Source organism: Pan troglodytes, chromosome 17 (genome assembly GCF_028858775.2).
Source record: "Pan troglodytes isolate AG18354 chromosome 17, NHGRI_mPanTro3-v2.0_pri, whole genome shotgun sequence".
NCBI classification, from domain to species: domain Eukaryota; kingdom Metazoa; phylum Chordata; class Mammalia; order Primates; family Hominidae; genus Pan; species Pan troglodytes.
Genome location: NC_072415.2, coordinates 87,177,233 through 87,203,700, shown reverse-complemented (window position 1 = coordinate 87,203,700; position 26,468 = coordinate 87,177,233). Strand labels below are relative to the sequence as shown.

General features: G+C 48.9%; 1 protein-coding gene across 2 annotated transcripts in view; it reads left to right on the top strand.

Moving 5' to 3' along the window:
- The first annotated feature begins 15,460 nt into the window (after nt 1–15,460).
- Nucleotides 15,461–26,468, top strand: part of MBP (myelin basic protein) — a 156,549-nt gene continuing 145,541 nt past the window's right edge. For both annotated transcript variants that reach the window (XM_063795486.1, XM_063795485.1), the window contains exon 1: nt 15,461–15,720. The gene's annotated coding sequence lies outside the window, so the exon portion shown is untranslated. The remainder of the gene's footprint in view (nt 15,721–26,468) is intronic.

The following is a 26,468-nucleotide window of genomic DNA, read 5'->3' as shown; positions in this document are numbered from 1 at the left end:
GCCTCCCAAGTAGCTGGGATTACAGGTGTGCACCACCACACAGGTCTAAGTTTTATATTTTTAGTAGAGATGGGGTTTCACCATGTTGGCCAAGCTGGTCTCAAACTCCTGACCTCAGGTGATCTGCCTGCCTCAGCCTCCCAAAGTGCTGGGATTACAGGCAGCTCTAGACTTGATGATGATGATGATGATGGTGATTTAACACAAATGCCATAATTCTATTAGGTTCTTCAAATTTTTATTGTGATTTCACATGCAAATTCTTATTTAATACCCACGACATTCTATTTTACTTTACAGATGAGGAAAATTGGCCTTAAAGAGAGCAAGTGACTCACTTGAGAGGAAGTGACAAATCAAAGGGGGAGTTGGCAGCAGGGCCTGACACCCAGCCTGTGCACTTCCCCTCCTAAGACCATCTCAGATCTGTAAACCCCTGACATCTTTCCAAGCTCTTCCCAAGCTCTTCCCAGACACACACCAGCAGGTCTGATTCCCATCCCACTGAGGACTTCTGTGTGCAAATGCCTCCTGTTCTGAGAACTCTTTCCCCCAGGGGACAGTGGAGACTGGGCCTGCACACAGAGGTCTGTTTTCTGTCTGGTTTTCCAGGTGTGGCTCTGCAAACCAGCGCTGTCTAGCATACGTTCAGAACACCATGAAACCAGAAAAAGGAAGGAGGGACCAGCAATATGAGAGACCCAGGACTTTCCAGTTCTAAACTCACACATTAGAAGTGGGCTCCACAGCAAAATGAATGGAAACCAACCAGCCAGTCCAAAAAGAGAACACGGTCACTTTTATCAAGGACATCGATACCCATTCGTTGACTTGGGAGGATGCTTACGATATTCTGCCAAGTGGAAAAGCAAGTTACAAAAAAATTATAGCATGATTCTAGTTTTATAAATAAAAGAGTGAAAAGTGAAAGTTCATACCACACTCAGATAACTGTTTCTCAGTAGTATAATTTGGAGCTTTTTATGTTTAAAAATGTTTTTCTACATTTTCTAACTTTTAGCCATAAGTAGGCAGTGCTTGAATAACATAACGTTTGAAAGACAGTTATGGCTAATGGCTGATCGTTTATGAGTAGGCTATTCAGCTACCAAACACTCTTATGCCAAAGACCTCTCCCACCTCCTGCCCAGTTTTCTCCAAACAGCACGGGAGTCTGGGCAGGAAGTGGGCAGAGCCAGCACTGATGCCCAGGCTCAGCAGGGCATCCGTCCTGGGTGTCGTCAAGCTTCTCCTCTCCTCTGCTTATGAAGCTGCTCCAGTTTGCAGAAGAGTCACCTGGTGACTGTTTCAGGACCTGAAGTGAATGAGCTGAGGAATTAACTGTGTGTCACTCTCGGTTGCCTACAGTGGCATTACCACTGCGGGAGCGCCAGTCATGTCTCCCCACCCCATGGGAATGCACGGCACTCAGGCCCATCTGCAGGACGGCAGAGGTATTTGCGGGTACAACAGGCCCAGAACAGACTTGGGAAGGCAGGGATGAGTCAGTCAGATTTCCCACTAGGTTTTCAAACTGTAGCTCTTTTTTCATCCACGGGGTGGACCTTGTCTGATTGGCACTCGATGTTGTATGACCCTGGAGCAGGTCTGCACAGGAAAAGGGAGGAAAACCTGTGCGTTCTCTCTCCTGTTCCTGCACGCTGTCTTCCATGCCATTGGCAGTTGACATCAACAGGTCCCATCTACATCCCGGCTCAGGGGAAGTGGGCTCCCTCTCTGTGTTGCCAGGTGGCTCTGACCGAGAGGACAAGCCCCAGCTGTCAGGAACTAACAGCATCCACTTTCCTCTTTCCCTTCAAGCTCGCGTCTTTTCAGATGTCACCAGTTCTGAATCCTGTGCTTAGTATTCATGTTTCAAAGAGGATGTTCAAACTACTTAAGGGAAAAAGCTTTTTAAATGCCCTCCGGTGCTCATGTAATTACCCACTAGGTCATGAGAAGTCATTATTGTTTTTACTCTTCATTTTTATAAATAATGGAGCCCTTCCCCTATGTCCTCTGTTCAGCTATAATTTGTTAGCCTAGTTGTGATTCCTCTGGGCTCTTGAAACTAATAATGTTTACTTTCTTTAAAAATAGAAAATACATAGATGCATAGCAAATGCTTATTCAGTCTTCACTCTGTGCCAGGGACTTCTGAAGAATCTCACACAGACTCTCATTTCATCCTCAGGACAATGCCTGGGATATGCGCAGAACGGTGACCATCACCATCTACCGGGGAGACACTGAGGAACACACAGCCAGCAAGTTGCAGAGGCTGAGCCCAGGAGGCCCGGCCCTCACACGGGCCCCTGAGTGTCATGATATACGGCATCTCTGCACAAGCAGCGACAAAAATCACTTTCACCTAAGTGTCCATGTGTGACTGTGAGTCCGACCTTCCAAGAAAGCTGCCCCCATGCCGGGAGGGCTCACGGAACTCCTGTCGTGACCAGGCTAGCTCCATCCCTTCTCACACTGCCATTCTTGGTTGGGTGATGGCCACACAGCCTGAGCCGATCCCCTCTGAGGGGAGCCCCAAGGTTTTATTTGAAGACCGAGTATGAACGAGGCACCCAGGGCTGCTGGCAGCAGTGGGCCATGAGAGAACCCTGCCAAACCTGGAATACACTCTGAGGAAGCAGGACAGATGGAGAGAGGGATGGTGGCCCCCGTCTCATCACGGGAGCTGCCAAATTCAGTGCATCCTTCAGAACCTTCTAGTGATGCAAAATACGGTGGCTTCCTCTTACTGCCTGCATCCTTGTTAATGTTGGTTTTCTTCTTGGGACTTCCAACCAATAAATAACGTGGTCAGGAGAGGAATATTCCTACCAACAGCCATTCAAACATGGCATTGGCTGCCTGGAGGCAGAAAAAGGGCAGCCATTGGCCATCCTTGATATTTTAAAATTAAACATCTAGCTATATTATCTGTGTGTGGAGCTGGCACTTGTGTGATGTGAGGCTACAGAACTAGGGGACCATAGAATTCAAAATGTGGAGAGTGAGGCCCAATCAGGAAAGAGAGGATTGCTTTGGAAGGGGCCACCCATGATGCAGAGAAGAAATGGGTATGAGTTGGTGAGCAGAAGATGTGGTCCTTGTTATCTGACCTTCTGGGGCCAAGAGACTTGCAGGATTCTCTATCCCCAGGCCAAGGTATTACCAGCAGTGCCGGGAAGTGGGGATTTAACAGGACCATGGACAGAGGTCGGGAGAAGTCAGATCCTCATGCTGCCCCCATGCACCTCCCATCAGGTTTTCTTTCCTTGAAAGTCATTCTTTCTGGAGAGGTTCAGCTGGTGAGCAGCCAGGGCTTTGCCTCCCACCAACGGACATTGCTTGGAATGTACCTGAGGCAGAAGCCACTAAATGCAAAGTGAAGCTGGGAGAAAGCTTGTTGCCAGGATGCAGAGGTTCCCTCCCAATTCTGGGCTGAAACTTGATAGCTAGATAAGATCTCTGTTTTGGGTTACTAAACAACTGAAACCAAACAAACAGAGCAGAAGTCTAAATGTCAAGGCCTTGAACTGCCAAAGAAATGCTAAAACTGAGCTAAGGGCCACCAAGGCAAACATGCAGGAGGACCCCACATCTCTGCCATAAGAAAGCCCTAGAAAATGTGGAGCCACCTGGGGGCGTCACCTCAGGGCCTTTCCAAAGTGTATTAGTCCGTTTTCACATTGCTGATGAAGACATACCCAAGACTGGGCAATTTACAAAAGAAAGAGGTTTATTGGATTTACAGTTCCGCATGGCTGGGGAGACCTCACAATCATGGCAGAAGGTGAAAGACACATCTCACATGGTGGCAGACAAGAGAAGAGAGCTTGTGCAGGGAAATTCCCATTTTTAAAGCTGTCAGATCTCATGAGACTCATTCACTATCACAAGAACAGTGCAAGAAAGACCTGCCCCCATAATTTAGTCATCTCCCACTGGGTTCCTCCCACAATACATGGGACATGGGGAAGTTGCAATTCAAGAGGAGATTTAGGTGAGGACACAGCCAAACCATATCATTCCATCCCTGGCTCCCCCTAGATCTCATGTCCTCACATTTCAAAACCATTCATGCCTTCCCAACAGTCCCCAAAGTCTTAATTCATTACATCATTAACTCAAAAGTCCATAGTCCAAAGTCTCATTTGAGACAAGGCAAGTCCCTTCTGCCCATGAGCCTGTAAAATCAAAAGCAAGTTAGTTACTTCCTAGATACAATGGGGGCACAGGCGTGGGGTAAAAACAGCCATTCCAAATGGGAGTAATTGGCCAAAACAAAGGGGCTACAGGCCCCATACAAGTCTAAAATCCAGCAGGTTGTCAAATCTTAAAGTTCCAAAATGATCTCTTTTGACTCTATGTCTCACATCCACATCATTCTGATGCAAAAAGTAGCTTCCCTTGGTCTTTGGCAGCTCCACCCCTGTGGCTTTGCAGGGTACAGCCTCCCTCCTGGCTGCTTTCAAGGGCTGGCATTGACTGTCTGTGGCTTTTCCAGGCACATGGTGCAAGCTGTCAGTGGATCTACCTTTCTGGGGTCTGGAGGATGGTGGCCCTCTTCTCACAGCTCCACTAGGTGGTGTCCCAGTAGGAACTCTGGATGGGGGCTCCAAAACCACATTCCCCTTCTGCACTGCCCTAGGAGAGAATCTCCATGAGGGCCCCGTCCCTGCAGCAAACTTCTGCCTGGGCATCCAGGCATTTCCATACATCTTCTGAAATCTAGCAGAGGTTCCCAAACCTCAATTCTTGACTGCTGTGTACCTGCAGGCTCACCACCACATGAAAGCTGCCAAGGTTTGGGCTTCCACCCTCTGAAGCAACAGCCTGAGCTGTACCTTGGCCCCTTTTAGTCACAGCTGGAGCGGCTGGAACACAGGGAACCAAGTCCCTAGACTGCACACAGCAGAGGGACCCTGGACCTGGCCCATACAATCATTTTTTCCTCCTCAACCTCTGGGCCTGTGATGGGAGGGGCTGCTGTGAAGATCTCTGACATGCCCTGGAGACATATTCCCTATTGTCTTGGGGATTAACATTTGGCTCCTCGTTACTTATGCAAATTTCTGCAGCCAGCTTAAATTTCTCCTCAGAAAACGGGATTTTCTTTTCTGTTGCATTGTCAGGCTGCAAATTTTCAAAACCTTTATGCTCTGCTTCCCTTATAAAAATGAATGCCTTTAACAGCACCCAAGTCACCTCTTGAATGCTTTGCTGCTTAGAAATTTCTTCCACCAGATACCCTAAATCACCTCTCTCAAGTTCAAAGTTCCATGAATCTCTGAAGCAGGGGCAAAATGCCACCAGTCTCTTTGCTAAAACAAGAGTCACCTTTGCTCCAGTTCCCAACAAGTTTCTCATCTCCATCTGAGACCACCTTAGCCTGGATTTCATTGTCCGTATCATTATCAGCATTTTGGTCAAAGCCATGCAACAAGTTTCTAGGGAGTTCCAAACTTTCCCACATTTTTCTGTCTTTTTTTGAGCCCTCCATACTGTTCTGACCTCTGCCTGTTACCCAGTTCCAAAGTCACTTCCACATTTTCGGGTATCTTTTCAGCAGCGCCCCAGTCTACTGGTACCAATTTACTGTGTATTAGCCCATTTTCACACTGCTGATAAAGACATACCCAAGACTGGGCAATTTACAAATGAAAGAGGTTTATTGGACTTACAGTTTTACATGGCTGGGAAGGCCTCACAATCATGGCAGAAGGTGAAAGGCACATCTCACATGGCAGCAGACAAGAGAAGGGAGCTCGTGCAGGGAAACTCCCGTTTTTAAAACAATGAGATCTTGTGAGACTCATTCACTATCACAAGAGCAGCACATGAATGATCCACCCCCATCATTCAATCACCTCCCACTGGGTTTCTCCAATGACACATGGGAATTGTGGAAATTACAATTCAATATGAGATTTGGGTGGGGACACAGCGAAACCATATCACAGACAGACACAGAGTCAGGGGCATGACCACTTGGTCCTTGCGTGGACCACAGAGTTGCCCATGGCTTTCCTCTCTCCTCCTCTCCATGGCAGTCCACTTATACTTACTCTGTAGCTCCCTCCCCCGTCCCACCACCAAACCTGAGAGCCACACCCAAGGAGATGCAGAGAGCTTCACCTGACCAGATATCGTGGGCTCGGAGCTGATGGCCTCATGTGGGTGGCACTCAGTTTAATGCCATTGTGGGGGAGGAGCAAAAGGGATTTCTGGTCTTTTTTTTTTTTTTTTTTTTAATGAGACAGTGTCTCCCTCTGTTGCCCTCTGTTGGCTGGAGTGCAGTGGCGCAATCTCAGCTCACTGCAACCTCTGCCTCCTGGGTTCAAGTGAGTCTCCTGCTTCAGCCTCCCAAATAGCTGGGACTGCAGGTGCCTGCCACGCCTGGCTAACTTTTGTATTTTTTTAGTAGAGACAGGAGTTCCACCATGATGCCCAGGCTAGTTTCAAACTCCTGACCTCAAGTGACCTGCCTGCCTCCACCTCCCAAAGTGTTGGGATTACAGGCATGAGCCACCACGCCCAGCCAAGATTTCTGGTAATTTTGAAAAGTAAACGTATGTGAGGAAGACCCCATGTCCCTGAGTGGATGCTCACCCTCTCGGGCTGTGGACCTGGCCCCGTGTCCCTGAGTGGACGCTCACCCTCTAGGGGTTGTGGACCTGGTTCTTGTCCCTGAGTGGATGCTCACCCTCTTGGGCTGTGGACCTGGCCTCGTGTCCCTGAGTGGATGCTCACCCTCTCGGGCTGTGGACCTGGCCCCGTGTCCCTGAGTGGACACTCACCCTCTAGGGGTTGTGGACCTGGTTCTTGTCCCTGAGTGGATGCTCACCCTCTTGGGCTGTGGACCTGGCCTCGTGTCCCTGAGTGGATGCTCACCTTCTCGGGCTGTGGACCTGGCCCCATGTCCCTGAGCATCATGTTGTGAGGATGAAATCATGGAAGTCTCTAAAACACTTACAACATAGTAAATGCCATGTGTTGTTCAACTATTTTGACTTCAGTCTTCCATTTCCTGCAAAGCAAATAATGAAAAGGATTCAATTAAACATAAGAGGAGAATGTTTTGGGGAGACGCCATCCTGTGTTAATGAAAGCAGCAGAGCTGGAGGGAGAGGGTAGTTAATCCAGTCTGTGAGCATTAGAGACATGCTCCCCTCTCTCCTGTACTCTGAGGGAGTAACCAGGGTAGTTTACAGTCACTTGCAATTCCTTTTAGCTGATAAACTGCTTCTCTGAGCCAGACTGGGTCACATGGGGCCTGACCATCACTCGGGTGCTGTACTGAAGCCCTACTACAGGCCCGCCTGCCAGAGGGATTGACAAGGCAGAAGTCAGCAGGAAGGGCGAGGCCCCTGCCTGTGTGGAGCTCACGTGCTAATGCAGGAGGCTGAGAGTGTGGAGCATAGCCAGTAAATAAGCAGGAAGGTGCCAGGTCATATTGTCAGTGCAGTGCAGAGATGACACAGTGACGTGAGACACTGATGAGACAGCTGCTTCCAAATAGGAGGCCAGGATAGGTCTCGCTAGGAGACGATTTTTTTTTAATTGTGGTAAAATACACACACTAAAAAATCAATCCTCATAAGCATGTCTAGGCGCACAGCTCAGTGGCATTAGCAATTTCACATCTTCCTGCAGCCATCACCTCCTTCCACCCCCAGAACTCTCCTTGTCTTACAAAAGAGAAACTCTGTGCCCCTTGAAGGAGGAAGGGACTTCTAAGTGGAGGCCCAAATGACTAGAAAAATGGGCCAGTGTTGGGGGCTTGTGGGGAAGAGAAAACAGCTCAGCAGACACAGCGGAGGCAGAAACACGGGAGGCAAGCATGAGACACAGAGGGTGTATTGGAGGGGGCTCTGAGGGGCACAGCCAAGCCAGGGAAGGTATACAGATTTTCTTCTAAAGGCCATGGTGTATTAGTCTGTTCTCATGCTGCTAATAAAAACATCACCAAGACTGGGCAATTTATAAAGGAAGGAGCTTTAATGGACTCATGAACTCACAGTTACACATGGCTGGGGAGGCCTCACAGTCATGACGGAAGGCAAAGGAGAAGCAAAGGCAAGTCTTACATGGCGGTAGGCAAGACAGCTTGTGCAGGGGACCTGCCCTTTATAAAACCATCAGATCTCATGAGACTTATTCACTATCATGAGAACAGTAAGGGGGAACCGCCCCTGTGATTCAATTCTCTCCACCTCGTCCTGGCCTTGACACATGGGGATTTTAACATTCAAGGTGAGATTTGGGTGTGGACACAGCCAAACCATATCACATGGGAAGCACTGCAGGACTTCAAGTGAGGGATGTGGCATGACCAACGCAGGGCTAAAGAACCCATCTCTCCATGGAGTGGACTGAAACAGCCACTGCAGCCTGGGGAGCCTCAGGGCAGCTTGGGCGAGGTGAAGAACGGACATGCAGAGAACAAGGAAGTTTGGGGGACAGCGTGACAGGATGTGTCAACAGATCAGGTGCATGGGGGTGCAAAGCATCTGGGACAATTCCTAGGTTCAGGGTCTGAGCCCTGGATGGTCAGGGAGATCATTCCTGGAGACAACTAGAATGCCGGCTCGGAGAAGGCAGAGAGGCAGGGCCAGGAAAGATGGATCTCCATTCTGCCTGGGAGACATGGCTCCTTGGTGAACTGCAATGTCAGACCTAGGATACAGTGTCATAGAGAAATTTAACATTAAAAAAAAACTGAAGTAGTGTAGACTGCTTTTCTCCATGTAAACCTGACCACACATTATGTTACCATAAAGTTAAAAACGGCCGGGCACAGTGGCTCATGCCTGTAATCCCAGCACTTTGGGAGGCCAAGGCAAGTGGATCACTTGAGGTCAGGAGTTCGAGACCAGCCTGGACAACACGGTGAAACCCCATCTCTACTAAAAAAAAAAAAAATACAAAAATTAGCCAGGCATGGTAGCACACGCCTGTAGTTCCAGCTACTCGGGAGGCTGAGGCACAAGAATCGCTTAAGCCCAGGAGGTGGAGGTTGCAGTGAGCTGAGATCACGTCACTGCACTCCTGCCTGGAAGAAAGAGCAAGACTCTGTCTCAAAAAAAAAAAAAAAAAAAAAAAAAAAAAAGCTAAAATCACTGGTTATATCATATAATCCATGCTCAATGAGGCTGTATGTTAATTTTGCATTTATTTTAATAACCTGTGGCACACGTCCTTCTGCAAATAGAGAAGCAAATGTATTTTCCTAACCAGATGAATTTCTAAAATTTTTGTTTTTGATTGCCATAAGAACAGTTACATATAAATGTTCAATCCCAGAAACAGTAACAATAAAGATATCTGGAATAACCGAACACCATGCTGGCATCTTTCACTTGGCACCCATTACTACTGGATACTTTAATAGATAATACAGTACAAAGCCAAAAAGAGAGTTCACTTCAGTAAAAACTACTGAGTTTCATTTATCTTGTACAATTTAGCCAAAAGCTTTAAATACTAAGTCAGTTTCCCATAACTCCTGATTACCAAACACACTTGAAAATATTAGTGTTTCCTCAAGGCTTATGATATTTGCTAACTGTCAAATAATCACCTAATCTCGTTTCACTTGAGCTATGGAGAAACGAAGTCGCAGAAAAATATGAAATGCTTAATCCAAGAAGAGACATAAGTATATGGCCGGGAGAGACCAACCGGAGGAGCTCAGTCTCCTAACCTTTTTGTTGTTTTTTTTTTTGATACAGAGTCTGGTATGCAGCCAGACTGCCTGCTGCCCACGCCAGACTCTAGCCCTTTCTTGCAACAAATCCAGCAAATATTTATCCAGGGCCTCCTGTGTGCCAGGCACTCTTCTGAGTGCTTGAAGTAGCTAAGCGGTGGCCCCATGCCTGTCCTTGAGGAGCTCACAGTGTCGCTGATACCCTCAGGGGGTCACTACCCTGTGCAGCATGGAGAATCCGTGAGCTCCTCTGAAGGCCGCTCACCGTGAGGACTTCGTGGCTCATGCACCAGGCTCCTAAAACAGTGCAGGGAATGAGAGAAGCGCCCCTGGGCCTCACTAATGACTATGGGTTTCCCTAGTGCTTTCTCTGCTGGAATCTCCCCCGCCCCACTTCTCTGCTCTCCCCAGAGCCATCCACATGCTCACCGGCCCACGTCCTCTGGTAGTGCCCTCCTTGGCCTCAAACCTCTCCTTCCTCAAGGGCAGCCCTGAAGCTCCTTGGCAGGAGCCCGCTCCAAAACGGCCTGGCCCCAGCTGATGTCTCCAAGCTACTGTTCGGTCTCTGATGTTCTCGGACGTTCAGTCTCTCTTTGTCACACATTTTGTGCTCCAAAAATCCCATGGTTCCTCGGCACATCGTGTTTCTGAGACTTTGCTGGCTGGTGCTTCCACCTGGCACACCTTCAATGCCCCTTCTGCCCCCTCCACCTGGCATTTCCCCCAGGACACCTCGAAAGACACCCTCAGGGTCTTCCTGACTTCCGGGCAGGGCTCATGGGCCACCCTCGGGGTCTTCCAGTTCCCCTCAAACTGCTATTGTTGCCAGCCCTTGCAACTGGCCTTAACACGACCACTGGCCCAAACGTCTCTGTGACCAGCTCCTGGGCCCCCAAGGCCCAGTGCTAGGCGTATGTCAGGAGTGTAGCACACGTTCGCAAGGCACTAAATGACAAGATTCAGGCCAAGGTCTTCTGGGAAGGAAGTAGCAGATGACACCCTCTCAGGGTGGTTTTGGGGGTCTTAACTGTGGGAGGAAGAACCAGGCACAGGCAGCAGGGGGTGGGTCTCTCCTGCGGGGTGGCCTGACACTGTCCCCCGGGGTTTGTGAACCTGGAGGGCGCTAGGAGCCTGCAGGTGGGGAGAGGAGGCTGGGTGTTGCCCTGGGCTGTCTGGGCACAGCTTCAGAGAGGAGGTTTGGGTGGTTGGGGCCATGGATGGGAACAAGCAGAGGCCCTGACTTCTGACCCCTGACCTCACTCCCCACAATGGCTCCCAAGGCCTTGCCCTGTGGTCCTCCTCAGTCTCCTCTGCTCACCTTCCTCCCACACCTCGTGACTTTTGTGGCCAAGTTGCTTGATTTCCACTTTAACTAAAGGCTTTGTAGAGTGAACGCGCGGACGCCCGTTTTTCCCCCTGGAGGGACTGGCTCTCGTTGCCTGGCCCTGCTGTAACAGAAAGTCACCATCTGGGAGGCTTCACAACAGACATGTAGCTTCTCAGTCTGGAGGCCAGGAGTATGAAATCCAGGTGTGGCCAGGGCCGTGCTCCTGCCAGGGGCTGCAGGGGAGGGTCCCTCCCTGCCTCTCCCAGCTTCTGCTGCCGCCAGCGTCCCTCAGCTCCGGGATGTATGACTCTCACCTCTGCCTCTGTCTCCACGTGGCCTCTTCCCTCTGAGTGTCCCCTCTGCTTACAAGGACACGGCCACCGCACCGGAGCCCCGCAAGGACCTCATCTCCACCTGATGACACTAGCAAAGGCTATTTCAAAGCACAGTCACTTTCCCAGGTATTAGGTGGTCAGGACTTCGAGTTCTCTCTTCGGGGACACAGTTCAACCCTTAACAGTGAACTTTCGCTGTAGAAACACAGTTTTTCCACCTTTGAGGACAAACTCCAGAGAAAGGAAGCCTGGTACAGGAAGAACGTGGAGGCAGGAGGGGCACCGTGGAGGCAGGCCTGGGTCAGAAGTGGGAGGTCCCCAAAGCCAGGGCCAAGCCCTCCTGGTTCCCACTCACCCTGCCTCTGAGCCCCTCCCTCCAGGGCCCATCTCCCTCCCTCAGAGCTGGCTGCTGACCCCACCCCTGCAACAGGGCCGCTCTCTCCTCACAGCCTTTCCTGGCTCCCTCTGAGGTCTGCCGTGGCTCCCATGCACATTCACACTGTGCATGCTCTGGACTTCCCGGCAACCCTCCCGTCCTCTCGGGCTGCTTCCTGGGGCTGGTTATTAAGATGTCACATTTAATCCCCTTGTTATAGGAGCATCAAATGTAGCACAAAGTCCAGCACACACACAACCCCCACCCACCCCACAGACTTGGCTAAGGCTCTCCTATCCCTCACTCTATTCCTGCCCAGTCCAGCTCCTTCCCAGCTCCTGGGGAGGCCGGCACTCATTCCACCACCCCCTGCAGGGAACTCTGTTAACTTGATTGGAAGCTGAGTATTCATTCCTTTTTTTCCCTATGTCTTAATCTAACCCTCTATTAAGGACTGCACATCTATCCCCCCAAAATTCATATGTCAAAGCCGCAACCCCCAGGGAATGGTATTTGGACATGGGGTCTTTGAAAGATAGTTCGGCTTAGATTGAATCCGTGAGGGTGGCCTCATAATGGGATTAGTGTCTTTATAAGAAAAAGAGGCCACAGGCCAGGCTCCTCCCTTTCCTCTTTCTCTCCCTCCACCACCCGACACACATAGAGAAGGTGCTGTTTATGAATCAAGAAGCAAGCTCTCGCCCAACGCCAAGTCCGCCAGCACCTGCATCTTGGACTTCCAGGCTCCAGAGCTGGCATAACGTCTGTTTTTAAGCCACCCAGTGTGTGGTATTTTGTTATAGCAGCTGAGCTGACTAATACACCCTCAAGTGGGAAGTAAGCCCCACTGGTGAGGTTGTGAATATATATTGCAACAGAGTGAATAGATGTAACGTCTGAAGAGCCAGCCCAGAATTCCTCTGAAGTACAACTTGTTTGGAAACAACTGCGATCAACCCCTGGATGAATGAGGGAGACCTCCACACCTGGGTATCCACCGATGCCTGAGCTGCAGAAAGAGAGTGTTCAGCCCTGATATGAGGATGACTATTACCTCCACACTGCAGATGAAGGGACTGAGGCTCAGAGAGGTTTAGACCAGGTCTGAAAATCATATTCAGTCCTGGCCGGGCATGGTGGCTCAGGCCTGTAATCCCAGCACTTTGGGAGACCCAGGCAGGTGGATCACCTGAGGTCAGCGGTTCGAGAACAGCCTGGCCAACATGGTGAAACCCCATCTCTACTAAAAATACAAAAATTAGCTGGGCATGGTAGCGGTTGCCTGTAATCCCAGCTACTCGGGAGGCTGAGGCAGGAGAATTGCTTGAACCTGAGAGGCGGAGGTTGCAGTGAGCTGAGATTGCACCATTGCACTCCAGCCTGGGCCACAGAGCAAGACTCCATCTAAAAAAAAAAAGAAAGAAAAAAAAAAGTTCAGTCCTTTCCTAAGCAAAACATCATAACAAAGACAAATCTGTTGATGAGGAAACTAAAGAAAACTCAAAGTTCGTGCAGTCTGAGGTCTGTTGAAACTATTTAGATTCATTTACTTCCTTTAGCTTGGGTAATTTGGAGTTTAATTCAGCTTAACAAAAATTTATTGAGTGTATTTCATGCACAAAACATTTTGCTATTTGCTGCCATATGAGATGATGGATAGGTCAAACTTTCTGCTCTCCGGTACCTTGTGAAAGATGGGGGTAACTGCAATGTGATTTTCTTAGAAATGTCAAAGACACAATGAGGCTTTGATGGGTTACTTGTCAAAAGATGCCTTTCAATTTTATTCAGCACAACGAATCTCTGTCACTTTGCTGAGGGCTACATGGACATCTTCATGTGAAAGTTTGTCTCTCAGCAGTGAAATGCCAGCCTCTGTTTCTTCCATCCACTGTCCTCAACCTGGGGTCCTTTTTCTAACCGGGAGGGCATGAAAGCCCCCAAGATAAGACCAGTTGATCCAAATGTGAATCCACTGTTTTATTAAATAGTATTATCTATATGTTTTCTTTGAAGAATCCATGACTTTTCTAAACTGCCTGGCTGCCCGTCTGTGTGGACACTATCCCAACAAAATATGCACGGTGAAATTTCATAAATACTTTAAAAAGACTTTTAACTGGAACTTGTGGAGCCTGACATTTGTAGGGCTGACTGTTGGCATATGTAGTGTTTCAGGAAACCACTGTAACACCAGCAGAAGGAGCACCAAACAGAAGGCCGCGTGCTGCAGCTGTCACTGTGGCCTGAGGGACGCTCCAGAGCCCAGCACACAGGGACATCTGCAGGCAGGAAGGTGGCCCCGCCCTGTGGAGTCACTGAGATAAAGCCAAGAGATATTTTGGGGAGGAAAAGCTGTTTCTGATGCTAAAGCAGGTATCTAAAATGGGACCCAGTGTTCCAGCTTCCCCAGCCTGAGCTTTGAGTGACTTGAGCTGGGACCTGGGTGCACCCGGGTTCATTGTCACCACCCGTGCTCCTAGGGCAGCTGTCCAGCCTCCCACGCCCACTCCGCTCATCCTTGACTTAAAGTGAGGTTGTGGGGCAGAAAAATTGGAGAAACACACGATCTTTGGCACCCTTTTCCCTCCTCACCTTCAGCCTCAAAGTCTCAGAACCCTCCTGCCCCCTCCACTTGAAAATCTCTCCTGAGGAAACGACCAGACTGAATGCTTTTGTGTCGTTGTGGAAGTATTTCTCTTCCAGTTGCCAGCATTTGAAGACAGTTGCTAAATCCTCCGGGGCTTTGGGGGAGGCTGGTTTTAGGCCGAAACCCCGACCCCATGCTGAAGTCTGAGTCCCGCCTCCCAGCGCGGGCCGGGACAGCGCTCACCCCTCTCCCTCACTTCCTAACAAACTGTGTGGGTCCCAGGCTGCTCCAGGTCCCCTGGAAGCTCCAGATCCAGATCCCTGACTGGGGGTGTAGGTCAGGAGGAACGCGGGGCCTCATTCTGGGACTCCCCCAACCTCCTCCTCTTCCACCATCAGGAGGCTGAGAATCCAGAGAAAGATCTCTGACCACTAAATCTGTGTGCAGGTGAGTCACGGCTAAACAGCAGACTTTTTCTTTTTAACAAGACAGCGACGAAGACCACGATGTCTCTGGGCTGCGGGACCAGGCTGCTTCCTCGCACCTGCGCGTGTTTTGCTGTCTTTTCCGCGCACGCTTCCTGCGCCGGTCCTGCAGGAGAAGGTGCGCCCCTAGCTCCCAGCTCCCAGCTCCCAGCTCCCAGAGGAGCACCTGCCGGCCGGACATGGGCCTGGCCTGGGCTCCAGGGGAGGGAGGGAGTGCCTTGGGAGGACCTGCCGGCTCCTTTCGCCTCCAGGCCGGGCTGACTCTCCTCCTGCAGGGCCGGGGCTGCGCCAAGTCTATCGGCAGTTTCTGGGGTTTCCAGCCCCTGAGGACGCGGGGAGATGCGGCCTGGCACCCCTCCCGCGAGGTCGAGGTCGGAGTCGGGGTGGGTTCGGAGGCCAAGCCTCCGAACGGGAAGGGTCGACGGGCCGCAGTTCGGAGCCCAGTTCGGCAGCGGGCGAGGCTCCAGGCCGCCCCTCCGAGGTCTGACCCTGCGCGTGGGCCCCGTGCGCCCCCCAAGTTCCGCGTGGGCAGAGCGGGCCCGGGGTCCTCCGAGCTCCCGGGGCGGCGCCGGCGGCCGTGTCCAGGTGGGGCGGGCCCGGCGGGATCGGCCTGTGTTTACCTGGCTCGCAGGAAGCCCGGGGAGGCGGGGCCGGGGAGCTGGGTGCGCGCCCGTCCCTCGGAGCCGCCGCCGTCAGTCACCGCCGCCGCGCGCCAGAGAGAAGCAGCCTCCGGCCCCGGCGGCCCCTGTCTCCCGACCCCGGAAGGCGAAGCAGGCTGCCCGGGGACCCCGCGCGTCGGCGCTTGAAGCGGAGACCAACCTGCCCGGGCCTGGGCAGGGGGAGCAGGGCCTTGGACCCCGCGGCGCCCCTCGGCCTCGGAGCAACGAGCGCAGCGCCGGTGGGTGACCCTCGGGGACGGGCGGGCTGCTCTGCCGCCTTTGTCTCTGTGCCCCTCCGAGTGGGGACCGCGGAGACCTGGGCGGGACCCCGGACCGGAGCCCCGCGGGAGCCGGGGACGCAAGATCGGGGACAGGAGCTGTCCCGACGCCCGGACTCCGAGTCCCTTTCTTGGCTGGGGACGCGCAGGGGGAACCTAGGCAGCGGCGCAGGTGGCCGAGCAGGTGGCAGCCGGCGGCCTCCCTGACCCGAGCCCAAGTCGCCGCCCCCGATCCCCATTGCGCGGGGGCTGGGCGCGGGTGTAGACGCGGGTTTACAGCGCCGGGGCCGGACCCTGACAGGTGTCCAGGGGTGGACTCCAGCCAGGCCCGGCGGTCCCAGGGTCGCTGAAACCGCTCGGCCTCGGGCCGTGGGGCTGAGGGGAGGAGTCTAGGGTGGGAGGGGACGGCGGTCAAAAGCGGCCACTCTGGGCGGGTGTGGAGAGGGTGCTGGCTGCCAGGGCGGGCTGGGGGCTCCTCCTGGCTCGCGGCGCCTGCTAATCACACCCCGGGGGCCCCGCGCGCGATCGCGCTCCTGCCCCTGCCCCCGGGGCGAAGCGCAGTCTCCCTCTGAGCTCCAGGGGCGGCCAGGAGAGCCCGGGTCCGGGCTTCCGCCTTCGCAGGGCCTGTCTCGGGCTCTTCGGCCGGGCCCGTCGCTGCGCCCACCTGGGCCCACGTGCGCCGCCCGCAGCCGCCCGCCGGCCCGCCCGGGTCTTCCCGGCAGTCCCCTCCTGGGCCCCACTGCCTGCCCTGGGCCGGGTGCGTCCGGTTTCCGTGGCCCCCGAGGCCGGCGTGTGTGACCTGCGGTCATTTGCCGCCACACTAGATTTTCCGGGGTGCTGGGGGCAGCGCCTTGTGTCCTTTCGCGTCCACCTGAGCCCCCCGTTTTGGAAGGTGGAGTGGGGCTTGGGAAAAGGTTCAAGCGTCTTTGGGGACCCCCGTGCGACTCTGGCTGGTAACAGGCGAGCTCTGGTTCCTTGTTCCGTTTTCCAATTGCAACAACGTGAGAATCAACAAGTGCTCGGTTTCTCTGCGCGTGGGTGAGGGGCGCGTGGGCTCGCTGGGTGCTGGGGTGGGGAGGGGGCGTGGACTTCGTTCCGGGGAGGCCTCTGCCTCGTCTGACCACAGAACCCCCCGCCTGGAAAGAGAGTTTTTCAGAGGAAGGAAACGTCAGGGAACTCCAGTGTGTGTTTTGGACATTTTATCTGGCGAAGCTCCGGGGGACAGTTTAAGGACGGTCACCCTCAAGTCAGGGGGCCGTATGGATTGAGCAGGGTCCCGCACTCAGCTCCCTGGCGGCCACCTCCAGTGATGAGCACCTCCTTAGCGGTTGGGGCCGGGGCTGTGGATACGGCCGAGAGCCTGGAACCCAGCTGCCCTTCAGTAGAGGAAGGCCAGGGGAAGGGTACCGCGGCAGAGGGTGTGTGTGTGTGTGCGCGCGTGCGTGTGTGTGTGTGTGTGTGTGTGTTTTGTTTTTTGGGTTTTTGTTTTGTTTTGTTTTTTGTGGGAAAAACAGAAATCTGAGGGAAAAGAACACAGTTAAAAATTGCTGTAAATGCTGGAGTAACTCCCAGGGACTTAACTGTTCTGAAACAACCACTCCTACTAACTCCGGGTTAAACAAAGCTATTTTGTTCAAATCCTCTTTGAAAATCCTCCAGAAGTATCACAATTCTGCCCAAAGATAAGAAAGTGTAAGACACGTCGCTTGTTTTCCACCTGGTAGCTCATGGCTCCTCCATGATTTAAAACGTCGGGTTTGAGTTTGGTCAGTGGTGGTCCTAGCTGTGTGCGCTGATTAAAGGTAGCCACGAAACGCTGGGAAAAAAAGAAAAAAAGAAAAAAAAAAAAACAAGAGACCAAACTTTCTTGTGATGTTTCTATTTCTGCCTGAATTTGTAAATGTTAATTGTAAGTTATTTTGTTTGACTTTTAATCCTCCTCCAAGTTCTTTAAAAATATGACATGCTTAAGATTAGCAGCTGCCTCTGTGCCTTTTCTGTCGCCTGGGAGTGTTTATCGACTGCTTGCACGTTGCCAGACTCTCTTTTGAGAGCGGTTTGTTACCTCGGATAACAGTCGGGACGGCCCTAGGATGCCCTCATTGGATGTCACCATCCTATTCATATCTTCATTTTTTACTGTTGAGGAAACAAGGCCCAGAGAGGTTAAGTTACTCTAATGGCACACAAGAAGAGGCGGGATGCCATCCGGGGAGTCTGCACCAGCGCCTGACTGCTGCTCTGCACAGCCGTGGTGAGAAGGATGCCTTGCAAAGGTGCTCCTCGTTCCTCCTTTTAAAATTCCACCCCAGTGATGAGTGAGTGTACCCAGAGATGTCCCACACAGGTTTTCTTTCAAGAATGATTTCACCATAAGGCTACTGTCATCCGTCTTTGTTCATCATCTTCTCCTTAGCTTTCTTAGTTGTCAATAAAAAAGAAAAGAAAATATTCTAATTACTCCTTTTCTTTTTTTTTGACAGAGTCTTGCTCTGTCACCCAGGCTGGAGTACAGTGGTGCAATCTCGGCTCACTGCAACCTCCACCTTCTGGATCCAAAACAGTCTCCTGCCTCAGCCTCCCCAGTAGCTGGGACTACAGGGGCGCACCACCACGCCTGGCTGATTTTTGCGTTTTTTTGTTTGTTTTTGTCTTTTAGTAAAGATGGGGCCTCACCATGTTGGCCAGGCTGGTCTCAAACTCCTGACCTCAAGTGATCCACCCACCTCGGCCTCCCAAAGTGCTGGGATTACAGGCATGAGCCACCGCGCCTGGCCTCTAATTACTCTTGGGATAATTTTAAATAAGTGGCCATTAAGTAGTAAGACACTTCTGTTGGCCCACTGGAACCCGTGAAGGAAGCTCTGGAGCTGTTTAAGGGAAGAGTGCTCATGCCACAGGCCCTAATGCCAGCTGAGCAGAAATGCCAGGCGAGTAGCTGGAATAGTCTCTAGAGGAGATTTTAAATCTCTGTCAAAACCTGTAGTGGACAGGCTTCATCCAGAGAAACAGAAGCAGGTGGAGATACACATTAGAGACTCATGGCAAGGAATGGCTTATGCAGAGGTTGGCTGGCCAGGTTTGTGGGACGTCTGTAGGACAGGCCAGCCAGAAGGCAGCTGATCTCTCGGGCCGACTGAAGCTGCCTTCCACAGCAACATCTCCCACAGTGCCAGCAACAACCACGAGTGCATGTTCCAAAGCTATTAGTAATGTCTCACACTCAATAGCCATTAAAGCGTAAAAATGTCATTCCGAATGTTCTTTTGTTCTGGACTCTGTGAACAGCACTGCGTTGGTCTGAGTCACCATTGTGAAAAATAGGTGGATATCTAAAAGATGAGGAGAAACAGACCTATGTGAGGCCAGGATCTAGAATACAGAAACAGTTCTAAAATGTGGTCATTTGAAACAAGCCATTCAAGAGTAAAATATGAGACTGAAGAGAAAACCCAGATGGACTGATAAAATAAGAAAAGGACTTTAACCCTCTGGGAATCAGGGAATTCAAAACTAAGATGGCAAAAAGATTTTTTTTTTACCTTTACGGTACTGGAAAAAAATTTAAATTGTGACTATACCAAATATTAGAGAAGGTGTAGAAAAATTAGACCTCACATGAGTTTGAGTAGAATGTAAATAGGAACAAAGATGTTAGAGAATAATCTAGAAAAAGTGAAGGTGGGTGTATCCTAAGATCTAACAATCCCACTTCTAGGTATCTCCTCTAGGGAAAACCTGGTCTGTGTGCATAAGACACACACAGTGGATATTCACTGAAGCAATGTAGTAAAACCCTGTTTTGAGATCATTGTAGATTCACATGCAATTCCCTTCACCAGTTTCTCCCAACAGTAACATCTTACAAAACCATAGTACAATGCCACAAGTAGAAAATGAGCATTGATACAACCCATTAACTTTGTTCAGATTTCAGATTCCACCAGTTTACATGTACTCATTTTATAGACTGCTCTGTGTGTGTGTGTGTGTGTGTGTGTGTGTGGTATGCACGTGCGCTTAGTTCTCTGTAATTTTATCACCCATGTGGGACCATGTGACCACCAACACATCAGAGGACAGGAGAGTTTCATCACAGGATCCTTGATGCTACTCTTTATAGCCAAGCTGACTTCCTCCTTCCCCCTCCCTGAGCCTGGCAACCACAGTATGGTTCCTATTTTCTATAATTTTGTCGCTTTAAGAATGCTCTATAAATGGAATCATACACTATGCAACCTTTCGAGACTGGCTTTTTCCGCTAAACGCAATTCCCTTGAGACCCATCCGGGTTGGCAAGCATGTCCATAGGTGTTTCTTTTTAATTACTTAGTGGTGTTCCCTCATCTGGATGAACCAAGGTGTGTTCAACCGTTCACCCAGGAAGGGCACTTGGATTATTTCCAGGTTTTGGTTATTGCAAATAGAGCTGCTGTGAACATTCATGTACAGGTTTTTGTGTGAACATAGTTTTCATTTCTCTGGGATAAATGCCCAGGAGTGCAATTGCTGAGTCATATGGTTAGCACATGTCTAATTTTATGAGAAACTGCTAACTCTTTTCCAGAATGGCTACACCATTTTGCATTCCCACCGGCGGTGTGTGAGTGATTCAGGACCTTCCCAGCCTGGGCAGCATTTGGTATTGCCACTATTTTTTTTTTATTATTTTAGCTCTTCTAATAAGTGTGTAGTGATATCTCCTGATGGTTTAATTTGCATTGCCCTGATGGCTAATGACATCAAGACCTTTTTATGTACTTATGGCCATCTGTGTATCCTCCTCAGTGAAAAGTCTGTTCATGTCTTTTGCCTACTTTTTAATTGGATTGTTTGGTTTTAACAACTGAGTTTTCCTAATTCTTTATATTTTCTAGATGCTGGCCTTACCACTCGGTGATTATTTTCTACCAGTTTATCTTGTTTTTTCACCCTCTTCACAGAGTCCTTTGCAGAAAGTTTTACATCTTGTTGAATTCAAGTTTATTAATTTTACCTTTTTTGGATTTTGATTTTTGGTGTGAAGTCTAAGTCTTCACCTAGCCTGAGGTTCCCGAAGATTTTCTCCTTTTTTCCCTACAAATTTTATAGTTTCACATTTTATACTTAAGCCTATTTTCCATTTTGAGTTAATTTTTGTATGAGGTGTGAGGTTTAGGTTGAGGCTTATCTGTTTTGGTTTGGTTTGGGTTTTGCCAACGAATGTCCAATAGCTCCGGGACTATTAGTTGAAAAGGTGATCTTTCTTCCATGAAATTGCTTTTGCACCTTTGCTAAAAACCGTTTCCACTTATTGCTGTGGGTCTATTTCTGGGTTCTCTATTCTGTTCCATTAGTCTATATGTCAGTCTCTCTACCAAGAGCACACTGTCTTGATTACTGTAGTTGCATAGTCAACTTTAATCAGGTGGAGTGATTTCCTTCCACTTTATTATTCTTTATAAAACTTATGTTAGCTATTGTAGGTTCTGGGCCTTTCCATATGAATTTTAGAATAGCGCGTTTATGGGTACAAAAACCTTGCTGGGATTTTGATAGGAATTTCTTCAAATGTATAGATTAGGGAGAATTAATAGTTCTACTGTGTTGAGTTTTCCAATCCATGATCACAGGTTGTCTCTCTATGGGTAATTAGGTCTTCTTTAACTTCTTTCATCAATGTTTTATAAATTTCAGTGCACAGATTCTGAATCTGCAATTTTTTTACAGTGTACATAAGTGTTTTATTTTCTTTGGGGCATTTCTAAATGGCATTGTGTCTTCAGTTTCCACGTTTATTGTGGAGTATGTAGAACTGTGAGTAATTTTTATGTGTCAATCCACATTCTGCAACCTACTGAGCTGCCTTATTAGATCTAGGAGGATTTTTTTGGTAGATTTCTTGGGATTGTCTATGTAGATCATCATGTTATCTGCAAATTGGATAGTTTTATTTCTTCTTTCCAATTTATATCCTTTTTATTTCTTTTTCTTATCTTACTGTACTGGTTAGAATGTCCAGTGCTATATTCAATAAGAGTTGTAAGAACTTGCCTTATTCTGACCTAAAGGGCAAAGCATTGAGTTTTTACCACCAATTATGATGTAGCTATAGGATTTTTATGGATGTTCTTTATCAAGTCAATAGTCCATGTCTATTCATGAATGTGTGTTGTATTTTGTCAAATGTCTTTTCTGGGACAATTTATATGTTCATGAGATTTTTCTTCTTTGACTTCATGGTATGGATAGTTGATTGACTGACTCTCTAATGCTGACCCACCCTTGAGTATCTGATATATATTCCACTTAGCCATGTATATAACTTTTTTATGTGTTGCTAGATTCACTTTACTAATATTTTGTTGAGGACTTTTGCCTCTAAGTGTTTGTGAGATATTGATCTATAGTTCTCATTTTTTGTATAGTCTTTGCTAGTTTCAGTATCAGGATAACTGGCCTCATAAAATGAGTTAGAAAGTGTTCCCACTTGTTCTAACTTTTGGAAGAGATTGTATAAAATTGCCATAAATTTCTCCTTAACTGTTTTAGTAGAAATTTCCGGTGAAACCATGTGGGCCTGGGGATTTCTTTCTTGGGTATTTCCTTCCTTCTACTTTGTTTGTATATATTTAGCTCTTTTTTTTTTTTTTTTTTTGGCTTCTTGAATTAGATCTTAGATTATTGATTTGAGACTTTTCCTGCTTTCTAATATAAGTATTTCAGGCTATGAATTCCCTCTCAGCACTACTGAACTAGGTGTACATATTTTATCGAGTAAAAGTTTTGATACAAAAAAAAAGGAGGGAAACACACTAATTCCCCATGAGTAGGGCTATAGATTTATACTATGATTTACTTACAACAGTTAAACTACCCAGACTTTGTGTATCAACATGGACAAAATTCTAAATAACAGTGTTGAATGGAAACCAGCAAACTGCAAATGAATATATATAGTATTATTCTATTTCTTTAAAATTTTCAAATCCACAAAAGAACATGTGGTCATGATTACGTGGGATTATATGACATATAGAAGCCAGGTAATGTTATCTTCTAACCTCGGGGAGGGGAGGGAATTGGCTGTCTCTGCATGGTTTTATTACTTAAAAATATTTTGAGATTTTATACAAATAACAGAATGTGTTACTTTTTTTATGAAAAGGATAAACCAGTTGTCTTGTAGATTATTATCTGTGCTTTTTAATATGTTTGAACTAATTAGTAATTTATATTAGCAATAAATAAACCAATGTAAAGTTTGGGGGGAAATGACACCAGCGATAATGAAGTGTTAGAGAGGAAGATTAGAAGGCCCCACAAAGGAATCTGAAAGCAGGTGTGGAGGTGAAATTACTGAAATTTGGTAAGAGCATGACAATGACAAGGAAGGCGAAGGAGAGGAAGAAGAAAGGGCAGGAGAGACAGTCTCCCTCCTCTTCGTTGTCATTTGTTCAAGTAGTATAAGTGCAGAAAGGAAGGATAAAGAAATTGATCTAAAAAGAGAAGCGTGCAGAAATGGGCAGGAGCCGGGACCTCAGAGGAGTAGGCTGGGTTCAGCACAAGCCTGGGGATTAACTAGGTGTTTGCAGCCTCACTCTTGAGCCCATGACCTGAAGAAGAACCATGAGAATCTAGCTAAATCTGAAAAGATTTAAGGAACAAAATTTGTATGGGGATCCAGCCCTTTTTCCTTCTTGGCTGCCAGGATTTATAATGAGCTGGGCCTCTAAGAGCAGTCTAGCATGATTCAGACAGAGGCCAGCAAACCAGGGCCCCACTTCCTGTCACTCTGCAGGCGACCTGACTCAGAAACTCTAGAGGTAAAGTGTGGCTGCCCGCTCAACAGCCTCGGGAAGTCCCCAAAGCCCTATCTCCTATCTCCTGTGGGTGGGCTCTCCCCCACTGGCCCCGAGGGAGACTTTGCTCCTTTCCTCTCCCATCCCCTCCGAACTCACCTGAGACAGGCACCCAGGCCAGTGCGGCCCCAGCTGCCCCGTGTCCAACCCCCACTTCCAGGGGTGCAGCTGGGGAAGGAGGTGCAGGCAGCGACCACAGCAGCTACTGAGCCCCAAGAAAGGAGGCCAGCACGGGGTGGGGGGTGGGAGGCGTGGTGGCCAGAAGAGTTATTCTAGCGATTTATGTTTACATCAGTTCACTTCCTTTAAGAGTAAAGGGCTTAACACTCAGCTCACCAATTTTCCAAAGGTCAAGAAAGAAAATGAAGTTTTATTCATAGTAAGTGATTAACCAAATTACCTGTTTAATTTTACATTAGAGACCACATATACAATGTATAAAAAGGCAAGTAATAAAGAGGAGATAGAACATGGAAACAAAGGACCCAGAGGCAGAGATGAGGGGGAGGCAGGAGGCTGGAGAAAGGGAGGTTTCTCAGCAGTTCAGGGGACTGCTGGTGTTGCGGCCTGTCTTTTGGGGCATCTGGTGACACGGGATGCTCCCAGAGAGCCCTGCTCCTTCCAGGTAGGAAGGTGTGCCCGTGCTGCCCTGCAGGCAAGAGCAAAATGCCCTGTGCTGGGAAGGGATGGAGCTCAGGGCAGCTCCACCCGCAGACTCCGTGCAGGTGCCCTAGGCTGCTTCCCGGCTGACCACCCACCCAGAGAGACAGAGAAATGCTCTACTCAGATCTGCTTTTCACCTGGAGCCTGATTAAGAAACCTAAAGCTCCAGAGGTTACACGCGGAAAACAAAACAAAGCTACCTGGATCAGTTTAAAGTCCTAGCAGGGACAGAATTGCCTTGGTGGCTGGACGCCCAACTCCTAAGCCAAGCATCTGCCGTGGCCCCCTGACCTGCTCACCAGGAGAGGGGACAAGCTGGCTCCTGTGGTCTGCAGCCACCCGCACACATTACACTGAGAATTCAAATTAAATGCAGAGTCCTGGGCCCACCCTGCAATACCACCCCACAGTCTTGGGGTCGGGCCCAGGAATATGTATTTTAATGAGCTCCGGGTTAACTTAGGATTGCTGCTGTAAGTGAAGGAAGGAAACAGACCGTGAGTGCCTCGGTGTTTCCAGGTCGACACAGCTCATCTGAATAGACACACGCAAGCTCTCAAATGTGTGCTTTCATGTGATCAGGAAGTCCTTTCTGTTTCACTGATAAATTGAATTTGCATTAGAATAACTAATTGATACTAAAGCTTTTTGTTGACAGTTTATTTTTATTTGCATCATGTATTTTTGATGCTTTTTCCATATTTAGAGAATAACATTTTATGTCCTGCGTGAGTCTTCATCTGATGAGGAACGTTTATGGATACTCATTTTCTTCATCTTTCTTGTATGGTTGAAAGCTACCATGTTTGCTAAACTTGCTATCAAAGCAAAAAATTATAGAACTATGTTGTAGGCTCCTCACATACAGCAAACGTACCATTACTTTTTAAAAATTCCTTGGTGTCTACTGTGTACAAAAATACTATGCTGTCCATTTCAGGGTACGTTGAGAGAAAATAGATGTCATTCTTGCCCTTGAAGTGCTTATAGTTTTATTAGGAAGCTTAGAAGTTCCCAAGTAATTTTCCCAAGGCAAAATATTTGCTCAATACCCTGCCACGTATACAAAATGCTGCTGGGTTTCTAAAGAAGGGGGTTGCGCTTGGTAGAGGAGTAGAGTAGACTGGATGATGACAACTAGAACTGGCAGAATTATGTTGAATGGAAAATATACTAGCCGGGCGCGGTGGCTCATGCCTGTAATCCCAGCACTTTGGGAGGCCGAGGCGGGAGGATCAACTGAGGTCAGGAGTTCAACACCAGCCTGACCAACGTGGTGAAACCCTGTCTCTACTGAAAATACAAAAATTAGCCAGGCGTGGTGGTGGGCGCCTGTAATCCCAGCTACTCGGGAGGCTGAGGCAGGAGAACTGCTTGAACCCGGGAGGCGGAGGTTGCAGTGAGCCCAGATTGCGCCAATGCACTCCAGCCTGAGTGACAGAGCAAGATTCTGTCTCATAAAAAATTTAAAGAAAAGAAAGAAACAAAATACAGTGTAACGTTTTGCTGTCTTCTATGCCGCAGTTCACTTCCCACTTGGCCTCCACTGTCCCGGGAGCTGCCTGAGCTTCTCCCAGCTTGCCCGTCTGAGAGACTTCTCGGGACTCTAGCTGAGACTCTAGCTGGGATTCCCAGCTCATCATTGGCGTAGTCCACTCCTTTCTGGAGTCGCCTCCTTGCCCTTGTTTCTCAGCTGTCTCCTTCCTTGCACAGCTTCCAAAAAGGATGGCTGTCTTCTCCAGTTTTGGTAGCATTTTGTTTACAAGGGGCTTAAATGCTACATTGCAAACGTCTGTTCTGGAAAACTGTTAAAACATGTGTTAGCCCCCACTGATGTCTACCATAGTGCACAGTCCCTAATACTTGTTACATAAACCGAGGCGGATTCTGCCAGTTCTACTCACCATCATCCAGTTGATACACAGCAAGAGCCTATACTTTCCAGAAGTCATGTGTCTAAATCTGTTCTCCACCAATCAGAAGCTAAAGACCTGGCATGATTTATTCAGCTTAAATTGTTGCCTGAAAATACCAGATAAATTAACTCAGTAATATGACAAAAACAACAACAACAAAGACTCTCACATATTTGAGGAGCTGGGTTTCTCTTACATGGGGTTGCGGCAGGCCGTGTGTTCCGGGTGTTTTTATTCCTGTTCTTTCAGCTATCTGAAAATGTAATAACCTTGGGACAGCTTGAGAGCA